Below are 21769 nucleotides of genomic sequence, written 5' to 3'. Positions count from 1 at the left end.
GTAGATCTGGTTCTCCACACATTGAGTGACACAGAGGAGTGAAAAAAAACAGCCCTGGGAAGTACTCGGGCTGGGGTGACCTTTTTTTTTCTCTGTGCCGATTGCACTGCTTGGTTTGGAGCTGTCTGTTCTTCAGAGGTCCCCTTCTTCCTCCCCCTTCCCCTCCCTTCATCCCCCTCCTTTCAGAAGTTGTCCTGTAGGGGGAAGGGCTTTATTCTGGATCGGGATCTCTCCTGGGAGAGGGGAGGAGGAGAGTGTCGCGTTGCTGCTGCTCCAGGCTCTGGTGGTGGTGTGGTGTGTTTGTGTCTGATGAAGGGGCTGCCTGGAAGAGGAGGAGCAGGAGAGAAGCCATTGCACACGCTGTGTTCTCGCTCAGAAGGTCAGACCAGGCACACACGCAAAAAAGCCAAGGAAGGAAATGGACAGGAGGCCCCCTCAACCTCCACCTTTGTGCCTACTGGCACTGTGCACCAGCCAGGGTTGAGCAAGAGGGTGAGGAACCCTGAGGGCTGGCCTCACCAGCTTGTGCCTTCCCCTTTATCTCGCTGCTGCTGCTGTCCTCCATTTGCAAGCTGTCTGGGTTGGTTTCATTCCAGACTCTGAAAGCACAAAGCTCCACCAGCAGCTCTCTCCAAGCCGTTTGTGTTTCCATGGGTGACCTTGCTTGATTTTTGTTTTGTTTACTGAACACTTTTTTAACCTCTCCTCGCAGCCTCTTTTTTCGTGACAGACATTTGTTAACCTGCAAGGAACTTTATGGTTTTGTGTCTGGATTTGGAAGGACCTTCAAGCTGGGGTTTTTTCCACTGCTCTTTTTTTTTCTCTCTCGTTAATCTGCATCTGCTTGCATACAAGCAAGAGGAAGTGACTACCCAGTGACTGGTGGTGTTTTTTTTTCTATCTTGTGTAGAGTTGTGATCTGAGTCAGGTAAGCCATGTCATGCTGTAACAGCTCCACCAGAAAATGGAGGAGAGCAGGTATTTCTTAGTGGACAAAACTAAGGTGGGGGGAAGTGCCTCTGCAGTTACTGCACATTTTCTATCAAGTCTTTTCTTGAGGAGAGATGGTCTTTTTTTGGAATATTTGAGCACACTGATTTCAGTTCTTTGGTGACTTCATGTTTGCTTGCACTCTATGGACATTTTTTCTTCACTAAATCCCACATTTTCATACTGCTGTTAATTGTTTTCTTTTTTGAAGTGCCCTTTAATATCATTTTCCATACGGATCTACCATTCTTTTTTTACATAACCCTCTCTTGTGTCTTGGTGTGCTTAATTGGGCATGTTGGCAAGGGTTTGAACAGGTTTCTTTCTTATGCATTCTCGATGTGTATGTTGGCTGGATGCTGGGCCTGTTTAGCTGTGCTTGCCCTACATAATGTGTTTATTAAATGTTCACTTATACTGCTGTTTGTGTGAAGGAGAACTGTCTGATGCAAGTAGTGGCAAATATGTAAGATTCTTGATGCAATATGAAATGTGGCTTTCATCATTCTCAACGGCAAGACCAAGGTGTCTTTTGATAATGGCTGGGGGTTGGAAGTGGGAGGTGTTGATTTTGAAATGGATTGTTATTCAAGTTGATTGGAGCTAGTGTTTCTCACAAACCCAACTTTGTGGAAATTACACAGATAAGGGACGGCAGCAGTTTGAATGTTCTGGAATGCCAATAAAGCAGAGGAAATTCAGAAAATTTGCACTAGGGCCCATTTTGGAAATCACATTCCTACAGTCTATCGCAATCTGCCAAGCTATTGAGATGAAGGGAAGGAAGATGGAGCATTTTATTGAAATGTCACTTTGCTTGGACATTTGGGTGCTGTCAGTTCTTGTGTAAGGGTGAATTGTCTACTAATTGGTATGCTTGCAGTGGCCTACCAGTTGTATTGCCTTTTAAAGCGGTTTTACTTGTCATATGCTCATATTTTAGGAACATCATCCATTTGCACACCACTAAGGAAAAGCTGTGCATTTACCAAGATTCTGAAAGCACCTTTTCTTTTGCTATCTTCTCTGCGAGGTGCTGCCTCAGATTGTTTTGTTGCTCCCTAGATACATGTTTCTTTTATTTTTATTTGTGGTTGTTCCTCAATTTCAGTTTGGCATCTGGATCCCATTGACCTGCACCTTTTTGAAAACATGTTTTACCAGAAAAATGTATGCAATTTTGCTGTATTTGTGTCCGAGGTATTTGAAGATTTATCTCTCATCTTCACGGCTTTATATTACTCCTGGCTGGTTTTACATAGAATCCATTTTGTTTGCTCTGATGTGGATCTATTTCCTTTTTTTGTATAGAGGGTTGCCTCCTACTTGAACAAATTCTAAAGATCTTGCACATCACAGGATTCAGTTTCCTTTTGGTCACACATCTCTACATGGAACCCGTCATCTTATTGTCTTCATCTAAGACACCAAAATGTGTATGATGCAACGTGCCCTAGATTGATCTTTTGTTTAACTCTTCTGTTTTCACCAATATATATTCAGGGATTCAAAAATAAAGATTTGATGAACATGTGCTTAAAGCAAGTTCCCGGGTATCAACCGGATGTAGCTCCTGCTTACTGGATAAGAGGAGCTAGCACACAATGTTCCACAAATGTGCCTTCGACATGGGATACACAACTTTCCCATTTTATAAGACCCATTATACTTTTGTCCTCATTCTCCTTTTGTACGCATTCAAAAGCACACACAGTTAATGTTAGGTATTTATGTTTGTGTGCCACCAGTGATCCTGTGGAATCAAAAGTAGCTTCTGGGAGCAGTTGGTGTCAAGCTAACTAGCAGGCTCTAAAGAGCTCCCCCATCAATTTTGATTCATATGTCTTTTAGATATTGTATTCTGCTCTGGTTTATCTGACCTTCAAATTGACTGGGCATTTCTACCATAAGGCTTTACCACAGGGCCTATAAAAGGCATGCTATTTGTAAATTTACAATAACTTGAACCATCGGAATACTAGCTTTTAAACAAATTGCTATATAATGGTGACAACGACGACTATTGTGCACTCAATCTTTGATTATAGGCAACCCATCAGAACCGTTCATGTATTTTAGAATGGCTTCCATGCTCAGACATAGTTTAATTGATCTTAATGGCTTCACATTTCATACTTTGTGAAATGTATATCTCACTTGGACATGTTTGTTCGCTCCATTGTTTTGGTTCTAAATCCTTCTTAATTTCGGGTCTGTTTTTGATACATATTTATTTTAATGTTGCTTCGGTGATCCCACAACAAGCACTTATGTTTTAATTGTATAGACTCTCCACTAGTTCAGCCTCAGAATTCTATGGAGACAGCCTGACTTACTCATTGGCTTAGTCTTTTTTTCATTTTTCATGCAGCATTTATGACCATTGCTTATGGTCCTTTTTGAATTGTTGGATCTTATGTGTTTGAGACTTAACAATGTTAAACAGTGTTTGATATCTTCTATGTAACAAGAGGACCACAAATGTATGAAATGGGGAACAATTCCTTGTCTTGAAGAAACATTACTGTGGGTCAGGGTAGAGTTAAGCTCTTGTGTTCTTCTCCTTTGTTTTTCTTATTTGTTGTGCCATGTCAAGTGAAAATCAATTTCTCTCTAAATTTGCCACAGACTAATACTGGTAGAGTCAATTGCCGCTGGTATTAGTCTTTAAGTGTATTCCGTCTGTATCACAGATTAGAAAGCCTTGTTTTTGCATACTCTTATCCCACATTTCTTTAGAGAGGTTTTGCCCCCATTATGGCAGGTGGTTCCCATACATTGTTTGCTAAGTTATTTTTTAAAAACGGAAGAAACAAATATGAAGTATTACAACCTAATAAGATTGATAAGTAAAGGCAAAACAGAGTAGCAGTAAAACTATTAGATCAATACAACTACTGCTGTATCGTATAATTTCACCTAGTGATATAATGCTATTAAGTCATACCAGAATTGATCATAAGCTTTTGTAGGCTGTAAGTCCGATTAAGGTAAGATACATAAACGTAGTCGCTGCAAGACAGCAGACCTATTCCTACAAGTCAAGATAATCCCACCAAATCCCTTGAAAGGTCGTCAGGTCATCTTTACTTTGTATGCACGTCTTTCTAACACCACGTTTGTTGTCACATGATTGACAAAATCCACTGTTATAAGAATGTGCGTGTTCTTCCACTTCCTTGGAATAATAAAGCTGGCAAGTACCAAGTATTTGGCTATCTGCAGTGATGTTTGATTGAGTTTATATTAGTAGATGGATTCTTCAAAATGACAATGAGTGGGAGGGTCAACAAAGTGCAAGTTGCAAGGTACTATCTGTGCATAAATTGGTTCCATGGAAGCAATTCCAGTTATCCACGTGCACATAGAGCCCCATTTCTTACTTGCTAAGACTTAACTATCACATTTTGGGGACTGATAGGTGGTGTTAAGTTGTGCCTGATACCAACATTTTTCATTCTGCAATGTCATTTCAACACATCTGCCAAAGGTTAGATTTTTGGCCCATAAAAGTTATTGGTCATTGGCTTCAGTTACTGCATCTTCTGGGGGATTGCAGTGTGCTCTAAAAAATGTCTTCTGTTATATCACTAGTAGTTGAAGGTTGGGGATAATCTTTGACCCCTGACCCTCTCCAATAGTTAAGGCCAGATATTTTTTCCATTGTGGAAATATTTCGTCACCATCTGGAAAGGCATCAGATTTAAGCAAAGAATATAACTTGAATGCCTTATTCCACTTTGTGTCTTGAGATTTTAGGCTGTGAGTGAATATCAGTATTTGCATGGCATTGTTGTTCATGTTATGTGAGGAACATGAGGGTATCCTCGCTCCTAAACCCCCTCGAACCTCTTCTCAGGTGGCCAGGCAAAGGCCATCACTTTTGCATCCCGACCTTGGGGATGGAGAAGCGAGGGAGGATCCACTGGGTGGAGGGTCCTTGGGGATTGGGAGTGAGGTACCCACAGGAGAGACATGGTATCCTCCTTTCGCTAGTCATGACCAACCTAACTCTTCCCCAACCTTTATGGGTTACTATAAAGCTGTCCCCCCCGCCCCTCATTTCCCCACATGTGACACTTGACAGTATTGGGACGAGGAAGAGGCGACTAGGAGCAATAAATACCAATAAATACTTTCACCACTCTGGTACTGAGACGAAGAAGAAGACTGCACAAGAATACCATTGGGGAAGTCAGACTTGTCCCACCAATAGGCTGCATAGAGGTCAGGCAATTGAACTTACTGACCCACACCTGTGGACCCTTAAAACTCAAAGGGAGTATGAAGTATAAGAGGTGGGGCTACATGCAAGATAGGGGAAAACTATAGGGGAAAACTGTTGCATCAGGAGAGAGGCACAAGCCATGGTATTGAAGGAGTCTGTGACCGACCGAATTACGAGTCAAAGGACGCCAAGGCCAGAGTCCTTGTGAGGCTGGATACGGTGGCAAAGGAATTGCTGTTCCTTTCAGCAGAGGTCGAGCAGCAGACAGCGGTGTCGAGTTGGGCTGTTCTACTAAGTTCATAATTGAGTGCTTGTTACCTGCGGTGTGGCATTGACACCAGAGTGCCTGAGGGGCAGCCAGAGACTACCTTTCAGCAGAGGAAGTCGAAAGGCGTGGATTACTGTTGAGGCGAGCGAACCAAGAAATCGGCGTGATTGGCAGAAGCACGCTGGAACACAGGTGAGTCGCCTTGATGCGAAAACACTTGTGATACTGTTACAAATGAAGAGAACGCATTGTTAAATTCAACGCGTGATGAAAAGGACCCCGGCAAGCAGAGACAAAAGTGGCAAGGCACTAGTTAGGTGAAACTGAAGGTTCGGCGCGAGAGGGGCAGATCGCGGGTGAACCTTTTGGTTTATAAAGCTTTTTATGTTGAATAAACGCAAAAGGATGGGAAAACAGAATATATGCATTTCCCAAGCCAAGAGTGCAGCTAGTATAAAGAAGTGTGAAGGAAGCATTATTGGCAAAATAAATGGGCTATGCATAGAAGAGTGATAAAACTGTAATTTCAAAGCCAGTAGAATTATATGAAACGCGTATTGACTCAAGCCAATAGAACTCTGGGGAATCTCAGAAAGTTGTGAGAAAGCCTTTAAAACCAAAGCTGGAATTCCTTTTTTGAATGTAGAACTGATTGCAACATTGAAATACAATGGGAATATAACATGGCAAGAAGTGTATGACACATGGTGCCAAAGCCAAGAGGATAACCGGGAGATACCAGGAAAGTGTTGGATTACACACAGTTCCACAAGTGAAAGTGAATCTGGACATAGGGAAAAGGGCCGAAGAACCTGTGTGGTCTGGAGAGCCTGGGGTTCCTGGTTGCACAACCTGTGATGGGTGGACCGTGTGGTCTGACAGCGGCACCTAGACCAGTGAGCCCTAAATGGTGAACATAAAAAAGACATGGTAAAACAAACCATAAGGAGGGTCAAGTGGACCCATTTTATGTGGAACATTGGAAGACGGAGATCAGTGCAAAAGTTGCATTGAAATCTTGGGGAAGGGAACCCTGAGATTTGAGGAACTACAAGTACTGTCTTGAGGACGGCGCCTCAAGACTACTTTTTATGTGAACTGTGTTGCCTTGTACTTGGGGAAGGGAACCCCAAGGCCCACATGTAACTGTATTGGTATGAATTGAGAACGGTAATCTTGAGACTGTTTATGGAACTTTCTTGAATTTGGGAAAGGGGCGCTGAAAAGGAAGCTTGAGAGCTGGAAGCAGTTCAGTACTTTATGTTGATGACTCTTTCTTTTATTATTAACATCCCTACGCGTTGTTTAGTTTAGTTGTGAGGGCAGGCATAGTTTTTGAACACAGACAGACTTAAGTTGAACTCTAAGCATAGGGAAATTTAGGCCTTATACCATCCTGACATTTGAGTTAATAAATTCATCAGTTTTGAATCTGTTGTCTGTGTCGTACTTCATGATGCCTTCACAGTAATCAAAGAGTTAATTTAAGTAAACAATTAAATATGCATATATTGCCACATTTTCTTTGAAGTCTTTTATACAGAACCAATGTACTTGCCGCCCAGGCCTGGTTGTTACTTAGGATACTTGGCTCCAATTGGGCGCTCCAGTGGCTTTTTTGCCTTTGTGCTTGATGAATGGTCTGTGTAAGTGGAAGCCCACTTTGTTCAAGTTCAGATTTGTTTTCCTTCTTTGCTATTTCTCTCTCTGTATTTTTCTGGTTGATGTAATTGTAGTGCAGGTTAGTGGCGGTTTAAGATTTCTTAATGAAGCTATAGACTAAGACCTGTTTATTTCAACGTCTACACAGGAAGATGTTTCATTAGTGTTGGGTAGAATCTTAAAGGATGCCATAGAACACTTTCATGATATTGGTGGTGGTTGTAAACGAAAGCCTACAATGGATGATGGGTATCTTCAGTCTTTTATTTCGAGCCTTCTGTGTTGTTTCTCCTTCTCTAGACCATTTCTGCAGTATTTCTCGAATTCGTTGTAAATCTTATCGTTGCAACTAGGAAGAACGTTTCCCATGACATAGATGATAAAAGCAATTTTGATGTAATTCCGCATTTTTCTGAAGATAATTTTAGAAATGGTGAGGTTGAGGAGAGGAATTCCTGGATATGTAAGATGTCTATCTGCCCAAACCAGCAAATTTCCTTTTTAAATCTGAGTGAGGCGTGACTCTCATTTGTTTTAGTCCAGTTTATTCTGTAGTCGGTAGATGTTCAAAAATTGGAAATCAGTCCGGAAAGATTTGGGATTTTATAGAGTTCTGTGAAAATCATTCGATTGTGTTCAGTCACGCCAACTCACCCCTTTAAGATCTCTTGGCAGATCATTGCAAGGGGTGCTAGTGATAGCACAAAGAGTTAGGGAGAGCTTGCTTCAAAGGCCATGCTGCTGGTCATTATGGCAATGTTGGTGGCTTGGTTTCTAGCAGAATGCAGATACCATTCCACACAAAGGTGGTTGCCGGGATGTAAATGTCTCATCATCACGTTATTTTATTTTTTTATAACTGTTTATTGCATTTAAACAACACAACGCCAATGTAGATATTAAACAGACATTCATCAGAAAAAAGAAAAACAAGGCAATATCATAAACTGTAAGGGCACTGCAGGGCCAAGGGGCCGTGAGACGGTTGCGAGACAAAGAAATGCTGGTAACATAGGTTGCGACTTACGTCCTCGGGTCAGGGGAGGGGTAAGGGAGGAAAAGGGGGGGAGGGGAGAGGGAGGGGGAAATGGGAGGGGGTGGATTTCAGTGAGCATTGAGCCATTTACCCCATATTTTTTCAAATTTACGGGGACAACCCTGCGCGTTATAGATCCGGCACTCTGAAGCTGCACATCTGTCCAGTTCATTGCTCCATCGGTTCGGGCACAGTGGGTCTGCAGAGCCCCAGTTGGCCGCGATGAGTCTTTTGCCCGCCCCAAGCGCAACCGCCAAAAACGTTTTTTCGTATTTTGTCAAGTCCACTTCTCCCCAGATGCCCAGGAGTGTCATTTTAGGATCCTTAGGAATTGGCGTCGCCAGGACAGTGGAGATCTTGATGATACAGTCCCCCCAGAAGACTTGTAACACTTGACAGTCCCAGATCATATGGTAGAAGGTAGTCGGCTCAGTTTTGCATCTAATGCATATCTCATCCTCGGATCCCCCCCCATCTGGCCATGTCAGTGCGCGAATAATAAGAGCGATGGAGGATTCTCGGTTGTATTAGTCTGAGCTTGGTTTCTATCCCAATTTCTCTACAGGTTCCAGTTCACCTAAGTCCCTTTCCCGCCTGTCTTTGAACCTATCGAGTTGTGAGGCCCTGAAGGAGTTGAGGGCCTGATAGAGGGTAGAGGTGACCTTGGAGGGAATTTGTTGCAGGAGGACATTGGTCTTGATGGGAGAGCAGGGGGGTATAATTGTTGTGTCAGGGAACTGGCTGCGGATGGCATGGGCCAGCTGCGCATGCCGAAACTGGTCCATAGGTGCCAAGCCGAATTGCTCTTGCATGGTCTCAAAGTTTAGGAGGTGTTCATAAGAGCCCATTTTCACTATTTCCGGGAGGTGCGCATTCTGCCATATGGGTTGGGATAGTGTTGGCCTCCCCTTCCAGCCGACCATTTTATGTGCGTCCCGCCAGGCTCGGCGGATATGGTGCGTTATTTTTGGTAGCGTCGGGAGTTGGTGGTTAGTGGCATACACGATCTGCAGTGGGGATATTGGGGACTGCTCTCTATTTCAATACGGATATGTGGTAGTGTGGGATCTGCGTGGAACCAATCGTTTACCACCCTGATCTGTGTCGCTAGATAATACGTCTGTAGGCAGGGTAGGCCGATGCCTCCCTCCCATACCGATCTCTGGAGCGTGTTAAGGGCAATTCTGGGTTGTTTCCCTCCCCATAGCAGTGTGCGAAGATTCTTATCAATAAGTGTGAAAGTTTCTCGGGGGGGTGAGGATGGGAGATAATGAGCGGGGCGTTTTGGAGAACATACAGGCGTCTCGTGAGGGTCATCATCTTGAATAGCGCGGCCCTGCCTATTACAGATGGGGGGAGTTATTGCCAGTGGGAGGCATCTCTATTAAACTGCTCTATTATGGGCTGAAGGTTGAGTTGGAGGAACCCTTTTAGTGTCGGGTCGAGCCGTATGCCCAGATATTTAAATTCCCTGATACAGCCATGGTATGGGCAGGTCTCTGGGATCGCAGACTCGCCGCCCTGGATCGGGAAGTAAATGGTTTTTGCCTCATTTACCTTTTTGGTATTCCTTAAGGATAAGGGAGACGGTCGGGCATGAGGCACCCGGGTTGCTAAGGTATATAAGGAGGTCATCCACGCAGAGTGAGAGTCGATCCTCGCCTCCCCCCGGCCAGGCAAATACAGACCAATAATTGTTTGCTCTGAGTTCTATTGCTAGTGGCTCGATGGCAAGGAGGAAGAGGAGTGGAGATAATGGGCATCCCTGCCTAGTACCTCGGCCTAGAGGGAATGGTTTGGAGGACCTACCGTTTATCCTCACTGTGGCCTCTGGGGATGCATAGAGGAGTATGACCCATGATATGAATGTTTGCCCGAGGTTCATTTGAGCTATGATTGCCCATAAGGCGTCCCATCCCACAGAATCAAATGACTTCTCAAAGTCCACTGCGAGGAGGGCCAGTGGAGCCGGTATTTCTGTGGCTCTGCTCAGGGCGATTTGAATTCTGCGTAAGTTCATGCGGGTGGATTTATTGGGCATGAATCCACATTGGTCTGGGTGGACGAGAGTCTCAATCACCTTCAACAATCTATTCTGGCAAGGACCTTGGCTTCTCTGTTGATCAGTGAAATGGGACGGTAGGTGGCGCGTTCCTCTGGTGGCTTTCCAGTTTTACGTATGACAACTATGAACGCCCTTCTGAGGGGCGGGGGAAGTGCCTCTTGTTCTTTACTACGTAGGAACATGCGGTGCATATGAGTCGATAGTGTGCCACCGAGGCATTTCCAAGTCTCTCTGGGGAAGCCGTTGGGGCCCGGAGCCTTCCCGGGTTGAAGCTGTGCGAGCGCCTCTTGTATTTCATTCTCCGTGATTTCAGCGTTCAGGAGGTCTGATTGGTGTTGTGAGAGTTTCGGGATGTCAATCCAGTCCAGATAGCAAGAGGGCTTGAGTGCAGGGCTTCCGGTGGGCTGAGTATAGAGTTTCTTGTAGTAAGCCGCAAATGCTTCCACTATGTCAGAGTCTTCCGTCAGCAATGTTCCCTCCGGAGATTTGATAGCACGCACATGTCCTCTCCTTTGCTCACGTTTCTACAACCAGGCCAGGGTTTTATTTGCTCACCTCGTTCATAAATTTGACTCCAGACTAGCTGATGGGCTGTTTGTGCGTTGTCCAGAGCTATATTGCTGAGGGCATCTTGTGCCGTGATCAGGGCCTCCTTTGCTTCTTGAGTGTTGTGTGCTAGGATTTGCTGTTCACATTCCAGGACTTGTGCTTCTGCTTCCCTGACCTTTTGGGCATGTAATTTTTGGTGGGCGGAAACCGCCGAGATAGCTTTTCCACAGAGGACCGTCTTATATGCCTCCCAGATCGAGATCGGGCATTCCACTGAGCCTTCTTCTATTTCGAAGTATCCTGCAGTCTTTTTTTCCAGTTCTTCCGCGATTTCAGGGAGCCGCAAGTGGTATGTGCTCAAGCGCCAGTTGCGATCCGGGCGTTGGGAGGCATTCTTCATGGTTATAAGGAGCGGAGAGTGGTCCGAAATTCCCCTTGCGAGGAATTCAGCAGACAGAAGTCTGTGGTTTGTGCTACGGGGAATGAAGGCATAATCAATCCTTGAGAATGTTTACTGCACGCCGGAAAAAAAAGAGAAACCAGCCTTGTCACCATGGAGTGAGCGCCATGTGTCTGTTAGCCCCTGTGCTTCGGTGAACGTGGCAAGCGATGTCAGGGTGCGTCGGCCTCCAGGTCTCCTGTAATACCTATCGACTGTGACATCCATCCCTTCGTTGAAATCTCCTATCATCCACAGGTTGGCCTCTTCTTCCACAGTTCGGTCAGCAGTTCTTTCGTGAGCGTGGGGGGGCGTAGATTGCGGCGAGGCCCCATTTCTCACCCCAGATGTCAGCAAGCAGAATCACATAACGGCCGTGAGGATCGGTTCTGACTTTTCTGACCTGTAGGGGGACTCGTTTATGGACGAGTATCATCGTACCCCTGGCACCTTTTGTGAATCCGGCGTGGTAGGTATGCGGGTAATTGGATCATTTGAAAAAGTTGGTGTTCGTGCCAATCAGATGTATTTCATTGAGGAGAATTATGTTGGGTGAATACCGGTTGAGATAATGGAGCACTAATCTTCGTTTCACGCTGGAGCCGAGGCCGTTAACGTTCCAGGACAGTAAGGGTTTACTCTATCTGCGTGGGTTACTTAATGGGGCATCTGGAAGGAGTAATGGTGTTTCCTTGTGTTTCCAAGGTGCGCAGAGGTATTCACCAGAGGGAGACGTCTGGGGGTTGCCTGTGGTTGTGTGGCTGATGACTGGGTAGCTCGGGTGTCACTGGCCCCGCCCGTAGACAGTGTTTGATTCTCCTGCCAGCATATGACGGTGTCATGCCTTCTCATCCTGTGATTCTGATTACTTACACCCTTAAAACTCCCCCCACCCTGTACTCCCCCCGCCGCCCCCAACTGGGAGCACCTGTTGCCCAAACATTAAACTTATAACTTAGAAAACTTCCTCGGGATGATCCAGACTAGGGTAGTAACTTCTGTGGGGGTCACCCGGACTGCGTTGCCTGGAGGGCGGCGGCCGCTAGGGTGGAGTTTCCGTAATGTTACATTACGGATCCGGTTCTATGATGCCCAGACCCCATCCGTTCTCTGTGGTATTTTTGGTGGGGCACTGTGGCGACTCAGTTTCCGGGTCCACCGGAGTTAAGGGTGGCGAGTGCTGTCCGGACCTGGGTTTCCATGCGGACGGTCCAGAGGGCGAGCGTCGGGCCGCGGGCCCATTGAGGATCTGCATTTCGAGCGATTCCCATGCTTCTTTGGGGTTGTGAAATAGGTGGGTCGTGCCCTCGTGATGGACCTTGAGCATCGCCGGGAAGAAGAGAGCATACTTGATTGACGGGGATTGAAGTTTCTTCTTGACTGAGTCAAACGACTGGCGGGCCTTTTGAACCTCCTTAGTATAATCCGGGTAGAACCCCGCTCTGTATCCGTTGTATGTGATTGGGCCCGAGGCTCGTGCCATCTGTAGGATAGCGTCTCGGTCCCGATAATTGAGGAGGCGTGCAATTATTGTTCTGGGGAGGCCGCCCGGTGGGTACCCTATGTGTTCTTTCAATGGAGAAGAACTTCGACAGTTTTTTGGGGGAGAAGATATGAGTCAGCCAGTCTTCTAGAAAGAGTTCCACACTTGGGCCCTCCTTTTTCCGGAATCCCAAGAATCCTGAGGTTATTGTGACGCGCCCTACCCTTGCTGTTTTCGGCGCGGTATTCGAGTTGGTTGACTTTCTGGGGAATTATGGCAAGTTGTTGTCCCAAATGACGAACGTTGTCTTCTGTGTCCGATACTCTTAGTTCTGCTTCGGAGACTCTGGACGATAAGTTGCAGAGATCTTGGCGCGGGAGAGATACTTCCGTGGAGACTCCACCAATTTTAAGTTCCAGCGATGTTCTCGAGTCCCCAATTGCTTTCATTAAGTCGCTCAGGGAGAGCTGGGGGTCCTGAGTCTCTTCCCTGATTTCCGCTTCCGCTGGGGTTTGTATCTCCAGGCGGGGGGGGGAGCACTGTTTAGAGGTCCATCTTGCTTTGTAGGGTTTGCCTCTTAGCCTTGTCCTTGCCCATGGCGGAGTTAGTGATTCACGTGAGGCGGTAAGTCCGGGTGGATCGTGTTGATGCCCCCCAGGGGGTTATTGTGGAGCCTGGGTTGGGGTGGACTTGTCGTACGTCTATCCTTCACGATTCTGTCCCTGTTCCGGAGTGCCAGCGGGATTACTTTGGCCACTGGGAGCAAATCCCTTCCTGTGGTTGACCCGCTGCGTCTATTGGGGGGTCGTGGGCCCACTGGGGGTTATCCGCAGGTACGCCCACGCAAGGGCCATGCACGCAGCCTTGACTATGTTCTTTTCATGAGTAGTGTGTAGAGGGCAACAGCCTCTGGTGTTGGCCACCGGCACCCCGCTGTGCGCGCTACCTTATAAATAGTACCTCCCCTGAGACTGTTGATTGTGGGGTGGCAACGAGTTCTCCTCCCGTTGATGGTTCCCAGGATGCCTGGTCTGGGTTGGTCCGGTTAAGTTTGGGGTTTACCCCAATGCGTGGTCTCACCTGGAGTTTTCTCCCCCCTGTGGAGTATTTGTCCAGCACTTTATGCTTGCGTGGCTGTGATCAGTGCATCAGGGGCCTCCGTCCCCCCAACGGTCGGGTCCCACAGATGCTGTCTTGTTGCCTGTTCTCTGGGCCCCTGCTCAGGGCCCAGAGAACAGTGTGGGGGGGAAGCTGCAGGCGCTGTCACAGGCTCAAGGTGCTTATATTGTTGGGGGAGGGGAGCGCCCTCAGTCTCCACCACTCCGTTTCCCCCTCAAGCAGATCTTTTTTTAAAGAGGGTGTGCCGCCTCCACAGTGCGGGACACTGTCCAGTCGTTCGCAGGGTTGGGGGGAGGTTGCACGTACCTTGTTGATGCTGTTGGGGGAGCGCGGCACTGTGTTGCCTTTTTTCGTGCCGCGTCTCAACCCCAGGTGCTGCATTCCCGCTGATGGGGGTGGGGAGGAGGGCGGAGGGGTTTCTGCTCCGAAGTGCGTGTCTCGTCCCAGTTTATGATGCCGGATCAGGCAGCGCAGAGTAGGTGTCTCACGCTGTCGGCATCCAGTTGCCCAGCGCATCGCAGGTGTCCGGCCTCCGTATGGACAAGGCGCTTCTTCCCCGGGGGACAGGGTCGCGGCAGCCTCAGGCGCGGGATCGTCGGCAGCAGCCGTGCCCGCGATTCGGGTAGTCGTCTGGCCTCCGTGCTAGGAGTCCAGCAGGGGGGAGGGACCCCGGGCGGTAGGCTGATGGTGTTGGTGCGATGCCGTCATCTGTTGTCCCTGCTTCACCCGCTCCCCGTGGCCTCAAAGACCACGAAAGCCCGGGGGGGAGGGGCGGAACAGCCGCTCTCATCCACCCAGCAATGGCAGCAAGTCCCGCGCTGGCAGACACAGGGAAGTTTCTCGTGTTCCCAGGTCCGATTGTGCCCCAGCTTGCAGCAGTTGTTGCCTGGATAGGTCCGCCACTGCTTCAATACTTTTCGAGGTCGGGTGGATTTTCAAAAACGGAGTCTTTTCAGGATATTTTACAGCGGCTGCTGGGAGCCGGTGCAATTAGCTCCTCATGCGCGGCTCGCGCATGCGCAGTCCCCTCATCATCACGTTATTGGTGACGTGTACGCAAAGTCCCTCTGCCTTCCTGGAAGATTGGGTATTTAGGGAAGTCTTGCCCGGTGTTCTATGTGTTGCAACTGCTTGAGTGATGGGTGAGCCTATCTGCCTATGCTCTTTTTTTCCATCCTGGTTCTTGTCTCCAGCCCTGTCTGCTATGCTGCCTCCAGCCATTCCTGCTGCGCTGCCTCCAGTCCATCATTCCACGCTGCCATCAGTCCTTCCTGCTTTGTTGTCTACAGTTCTTCGTGCCTCACCAGACTTCTGTACTTGTTGCTGCCTTCCAGGCCCCCCCCATCCTGACTCTGGTTTTTCTCCTTGTCACTTGCTGAATCTTCTGCTACACCTTCTTGTGTTACAACCACGGTGGGTTACGCGGTGATTCAAGAATTTGTCCTAAGCACCAAAGTACCTGTTCAGACTCACCAACGGGTACGTGTAATTGTGCATGCATGCCAGCTCGCTAAGCCTCTAAATAGACGTGTCTTCTTGCTACTATGGACTAAACGCAACAGTTAATTGCTACCGCTCAGGCATTAATGACTGAAGTCCAAATCAGGTGCTTGCTTTTGAAGTTCCTGTAGGAACATTGTCCTGTGGAAAATTCAAAGGTAATCCCAAAAAACTACAGGAATTCATTGATGAATGCACAATACAATATGCGTTTAAGGCATTGGGCCTCATTCTGAGTTTGGCGCAAAGGGATACCGGGCACCGGTAAGGACACTGGTGCCGGTAATCCCTTTGCGCCCTATTCCGAGTACCCTTAGTGGGTCCCATCCTTAAAGCCTGGTTTTACCAGGCGTTAAGGACGGGACCCGTTAAGGGACTTTAGAGCTAATAACGGTACCACAATTTGTGGTACCGTTATTAGCGCCTTCCCCCTTCTAATTGAGCCTTATGGGGGCTCAAATGGGAATGGGGAATGGCTTTTTCAATGGGGACTTACCGGTCCCGCAAAGGTTGGAATAGACTGGTAAGTCCCCATTGAACGAGGGCGGACTCGGTACCGGTATTGGAGGTAGTCATGGCGCTAATGGCGCCATGGTTACCTCCAAACTCGGAATGAGGCCCATTGTCTTTTCCTACCGATCGCTCTAATGTCGGTTACATGATTTCCAACATGGCAGGCAGTGTGCTAGCCTGGGTAACGTCCCTGGTCACCACAAACAATACTATGTTGGATGCCTTTCAGGTATTTCTTGTTACCCTACTTGCTGTGTTCCGACAGCCTGAGCTTGCTCTGCCCAGGAAAATGTACTTGATTTACGACAGGGTAGCCAAGACCTGTTAACTTATGTTAGATGTTTTAAGTAGCTTTGCCGATGACGCTTAAATTACTTTCTTCCGTAGAGGACTGAATGATGTATTAAAGGATGAGTTGGCCTGGGTTCCGAGGCCCAAAATGTTTAGTGAATTACTCACACTGGTCCTCCAATTGGACTACCGTCTTCAGGAACACTCCTGTGAAAAAAGGAAGACTAGGTTGAGGTTGAATCATTGCAAATAGAATTAGCAAGGGGCCATCTATCAGATATGGAAAGGAAGAGGAGGAGGGATGCTGAACTCTGTATGTACTGCAGTTCCAACAGCCTTTTAGTCAAGAGTGTCCTGTTGCACCTCTCAGGTGTTTGGGAAATGCTGTTTTCCTGTCGTATAAGGGGCGAACGATCAGGACCAGCGAGTTACCTCTAGTCCCATTCCAACCATTCTCTCTAGTACAGGAGCCACCAAGCAACCGTTTCTGGTACTGAAAATCTTTATCTTTCTGTCTGAGGACTCGTCCATTGAAATGCCTGCCCTAGTGGATTGCGGGGCAACTGGTATTTTTTGGATACAGCTTGAGTTCTACAACACAATGTGCTACATGTAGAGAACAAAGTTAGCTTGCCGGTTGAACGAGTTGATGGTTGCCCTCTTCTTTCTGGACCTATTACCCAGTAGTCAATTCCATCACAATTCACAATCGGTACTCACCGAAAACAGCTTGTTTTAGATTTCATGAAGGCTGCTAATTTCCCTATTATCCTGGGATTACTGTGGCTGCGATTTGTGATGAATCCTGCAGAGTCATCACTGAACCCTAGCCTAACATCTCTTCATGGGTAAGGCAGCTGCTACCTGATCCTAACCCTGGGGTCGGTCTCATGAGGGAGGATCACACGGGAGGAAATGGCTGTCAGGCGGAAGGGGTGACTCTATTGGGAGAGATGTGGCATTCGTCTTCTTCTGAAGATGAGAGTCCTGTAACTTGTAAGTATCTGATGGCATGCTCTCATTGTACAGTCCCTCTCATGAGGAAACCCCAAAAACCTTTTGTGAAAAGTTACCTAGACAGAATAAGTTGTATACCTTGGGAGTTCCTTTTGGTAAAAATCATAGCCATAATGTTAAGTCATCCATCACTTATATAACATCTTCTAACTCTAACATCCAGTTCAACAAACAAATAGAAAAGAATCGACATGACATACTCAAACCCATTATGCACTTCAATTCCCATAATGCCTGTGGTACTGGGATGGAGAAGAACGACCAAGAGTCAATGACAATTAAAGGTGCCACTGAAGGGAATATGCGGTCTAGTTGTTTGAACGCAAGGCACCTGAGAGGTACATTTAAACCTGAAATTGGACCACTGGGGAGGAAGAGGAGGAGTAATAGGAGAAGAGGAAAAGGAGTAGCACAGCAGGAGCAGTCAGGGAAGATAACTGACGCGGGAAAGGAGTGCAGTTTTGCAGAGTGTGTGCAGCAGGAAGCAGAGTCGTGGTCCCCAGCAGGGAGAGACGCCCTGCTGTGTGGGAGACATGCTCCCAACCCGACGTAAGTTCCCTGGAGGTTCTGGAGGATGCGGAGACCCAACGGAGCCGGTGGAGCTCAAGAGAAGGGCCACGCAAGTGGTGGCAGGTGCGGAAGAGCTGTCAAACGAATTGCTGATCTGCCGAGAGCATGCCACAGCAGCAGGGAGCAACACAGAGATGGCAAACGAAGCCAGCGAGTTGTCCTGCAAGGGAAGGTAACCCTGGGGTGCACCCAGTGCACTGTTTGTTAAAATCATACTATTTTAAAAGCTGAAACAACAGACTACGAAGGCAGAAAGGGTGCAATTCTCCATTTATGAAACGTCAACTTGGGTAAACCTGTAACCTATATTGCCACTAACAGAAAAGACCAGCTGTTGTAGTAGTAGTAGTAGTAGATGTTTTTTTCTTTCTACTTTGTGGCAGGAGAGTGAACCTGGAAAGGCATGACTATAGTTAGTCCTGGCAGGCGAGTATACCAGGAAAGACACAGTTGCTTTGAAGAAATGTGGTTGTGGTCAAAAGGTTTTAAGACATTGGTAATTTTATCGTTCTGACAAACTGTTGCATTACCAAGTGTAGTTGCTGTGCTAGCCTGACAAAAGTTTTACATTGGAAGAATAATTATGGTATGCTGATATTTGCTTTACATCCTAGAAAAGACAGTGGAGGAAACAATTGCCTTGGTTTATGAAATAGGGGTTTGTGAAAGAGACATTTACTTTACCAAGTGGAAGTACGCAATGGATGGAAAAATCATTTTGTGTTGAACTGAGCAAAATTTGCTTGAGTCAGAACCTTTGTAAAGAATATTCTTGAATTGATCCAGGGGAAGGGAGTCCAACCCTGGTCACAAGGAATACTTTCTAAAATGTATCTGTTTGAACTTTTGCATTGTGTTGTTGAACTGAAGACGGCCAAATATTCCTTATACCCTTTTGTTTTATGTATTAGTGTGAGGGGTCAGAGACATTTTGGATGCTAGGTCATCTTTTTTTAGTTTGCTAGGTAGGGATATCCTCGTTAGGATAGGGACAGATAGGTGTTTATCTCACCACCTTTATTTTAAAAAATGTCAAACATTGAGAAAACTACAGTCTTGTGTCCGTCTTGCATTTCTGACCCCTCACAGATTACACAATCCATACATTATTAACTGGTCTTCCGGAACCTCGTTGCTGGGTTTCGAATACTGTGTACACAACTGCAACTCTTCCACCAGAACAGATAATCTTAACATTGTTCATAGCATTCTACACTCATAGCGTACATATTTCTATTGTACCTGCTCAATATCAGGAATTTCAGGACAGTTTTTCTGATGAGAAAAGCAGAGTACTGCCACCCCATCATCCTGATTGTGCTATAGATCTGGTTCCTGACACCCAGGTTCCCTTTGGAAGAATATATTCCTTATCCGAGCCTGAAAAGCAGGCATTACACGAATATACCTGGAAACCAATCTACATAATGGCCTTATTGTACATCTAAGGCCTCCTCAGCGGTTGGGCGGAATGTGTCAAAAATGCTGCGGTGACCGCTATTACCGCCACATTACTGCTCATCCCAATTTTGGGAGGAAAGCTGGAGATTTATCTGCTTCACAAGATAATTGGCATGATATTTTACCCCTGGCGGAATTTGCTTATAATAACACGCTCCATTCCTCTATGCAAACAAGTCGATTCCATTGTTCCTATGGATTGCATCCTCAGGGTTTTCTGACTACAACACCTGCAGAAGTGTGTTTTCCTTCAGTTCATGACCACATAACAATGATCCAGGATAGTCGCAAGAAAGCAGCAAATTGTTGGAAGGATGCTCAAGCCACAGATAAAAGATATGCCGACTGAGGGAGCAAAACAAACTGAGGCTTGTCCAAAGTCCACTTCTACTGGCTCAGCCAAGCATCCCTCAATAATGGCTAAGGAATCCTCGAAGGCTCCTAAAATAACGAGCAACACCGCCATGGCTTCAGACAAACCTGTGACGTACGTTCCCACAGAAAGCCTCAAAATGGTGGTTCCTCGGGTGTCGATGACGTTGAACATTTTGTCTGCACCTTCAGCTGCAACAAGTTATAATACCAGGCTCAAGTCTTGGCCAACTGTAACTTTGGGCAGAGACCCTTACACGAATTGTATTACCACTGACGGTCTCTTCTTCCTACCTCTGCACCATTACACTGCGTTGATCTGTGGTTTGGGGGACCCTATTGGCAGTCGCTGCCACCCAAAATCATGGAGAACAAACCTGTTTGGCAGACCACTACCAACTCTGCATCCGTTTCCAAGACCTGATGCATTCGGACCTGATGAAGACCTACTTCAAAAACCTCCCTAGGTCACAGGAACCTACAAGACTAGTGAAAGTACCGCCTCCACCTCCTCCTCTTCAACTACCGTTGGAGCGACGACCTGAAACAAAGGAGCCTGCGCAACATGCTCCGTGCTTGGCGCCTCTGCTGAAAGCCAATATGGGTTTTGCGAATGCGCATGAGGGAGAGGCAGAGCCACCTTCGTCAATCGGGGCGTTACATGATGGGTGATTGATCTTACGTCATATTTGGACATCCCTTCTGCCTCCCAGGTGGGGATTTTGCATGGGGCACTTACTTTAAAAGCACTTATTCATTCAGACCTTTTCCTTCAGAAAGATATCTTGGCTGAAGCAAGAAAGGTGTGGGGAAAAACCACACTCTGGTCAGCACAAAAAACAGACGCTCGATACAGGCTTAAAGTCTCTGAGAAAATTCCTCTAAGCACATGCCCCCTTCTTTCTTGTACGTGGTGGCAGCGGCTACTCTCCACTCAAAGTCTTTGGCATCTTCCTTTTCATGCATCACAAGTCTTATCGAAGGAAGAAATGATTTTAGAGAGAGTTGGGAAGAAAGTGTTTGCAAACGCAGCCCTCCAACTCCATCAGGCAAAAACAGAAGCAGCCCTGACAGCCAACCTAAAACTGAACTTTCAGTGTTTGAACAGTTCATTCCCCAGGGCAAATTTGACAATTTCAAGACAGGTCTATCAGATGCCAGTGTTCTGGCTCAAAATGTATTCGAAGCTGCAGCATATGATGTGGATACTTTGGCGCGTGATCTTATGATGGGCATTGATGTCAGCCGCAAGCCTGGCTACACAAGGAGGTCCAAGAACAGTTCTGCAGCTACCCTTTGACGGTTAAGAGCTTTCCACAGCTCTACCAATGAGCTCGCCAAGACCCCGGCAAGTTCTTTGATGGCAAAATCACTGTCTGTCTCCAGTACAATCTTCTTACCCACAGGAGATGGACTTTCGTTCCAGATCCTTCACAGGTTTTCCCGGGTTTTAAGGACCGAAAGTTGCGGCAGCCAGAGCGCTCCCCTAGTATCCCTAAATGCAAACAGACGCTCCCCTAGTATCCCTAAATGCAAACAGAGAATGAGTGGTCAGGGTTTTTTCCCCTACTCAACAGGCTTTACCTCAGGAACCAACACATCCTCTTCGGATGGTCCCACGTAAGGGGACACATTTCTCTACATCTGGAGGCATGGCGGACCATCACAAAAGATCCTTGGGTCCTTTCTGTAACCTGTTTGGGTTTCCCCTCTCCCACCAGTTCTGCCTTCATGTGCTCCAGTTACACAGCCAGGAACTCGTTCTCTCAGTTTGGAACTTCAAAAAAAGATTGGACACGAGGGTAATGGAACACGCCCCCTCCCCCAGATTTACAGTGCCGAAATCCAACCAGGCTGGCCTGTGCGCAATCTTAGACCTGTACAAATTCAATCCCTGCATTCCCCAGGAAAGATTCAAGATAATCACGCATGCACAGATCCGTTCGTCTCTGGTAAAAGACGATTGGCTCTGCGTATTAGATCTTAAGGATGCGTACCTTCACACACCGATATGGTCCCAGCACAGCAAATACCTTTTTAGTTTTCAATAGGGAGTGAACATTTCCAGTACTGAGTCCTTCCCTTCGGACTGAGTTCGGCGCCAAGAGTCTTTACCAAGATGATGACGGTAATATGATATGATATGCATTTATAAGGCGCCTGTACACATGTTTTTCTAGGAAATGGCACCTTTTCTCACTCTTCG

At 46.9% G+C, this 21769-nt stretch overlaps 1 protein-coding gene across 4 annotated transcripts in view; it reads left to right on the top strand.

The window, feature by feature from the left end:
* Positions 1–21769, top strand: part of ZNF462 (zinc finger protein 462) — a 389210-nt gene that overhangs the window by 770 nt on the left and 366671 nt on the right. Inside the window, exon 1 of one of the 4 annotated variants that reach the window (XM_069630822.1) lies at positions 42–928. The exons of the other annotated variants lie outside the window; for them this stretch is intronic. The gene's annotated coding sequence lies outside the window, so the exon portion shown is untranslated. Of the gene's footprint in view, positions 1–41; positions 929–21769 lie in introns of those variants that run through there. 4 annotated transcript variants of the gene reach the window in all.

The sequence above is a fragment of the Ambystoma mexicanum genome, chromosome 6q, assembly GCF_040938575.1.
Source record: "Ambystoma mexicanum isolate Mex_15411 chromosome 6q, UKY_AmexF1_1, whole genome shotgun sequence".
NCBI classification, from domain to species: domain Eukaryota; kingdom Metazoa; phylum Chordata; class Amphibia; order Caudata; family Ambystomatidae; genus Ambystoma; species Ambystoma mexicanum.
The sequence above is the reverse complement of the archived record's forward strand: the minus strand, read 5'-3'. Positions and strand labels throughout refer to the sequence as shown.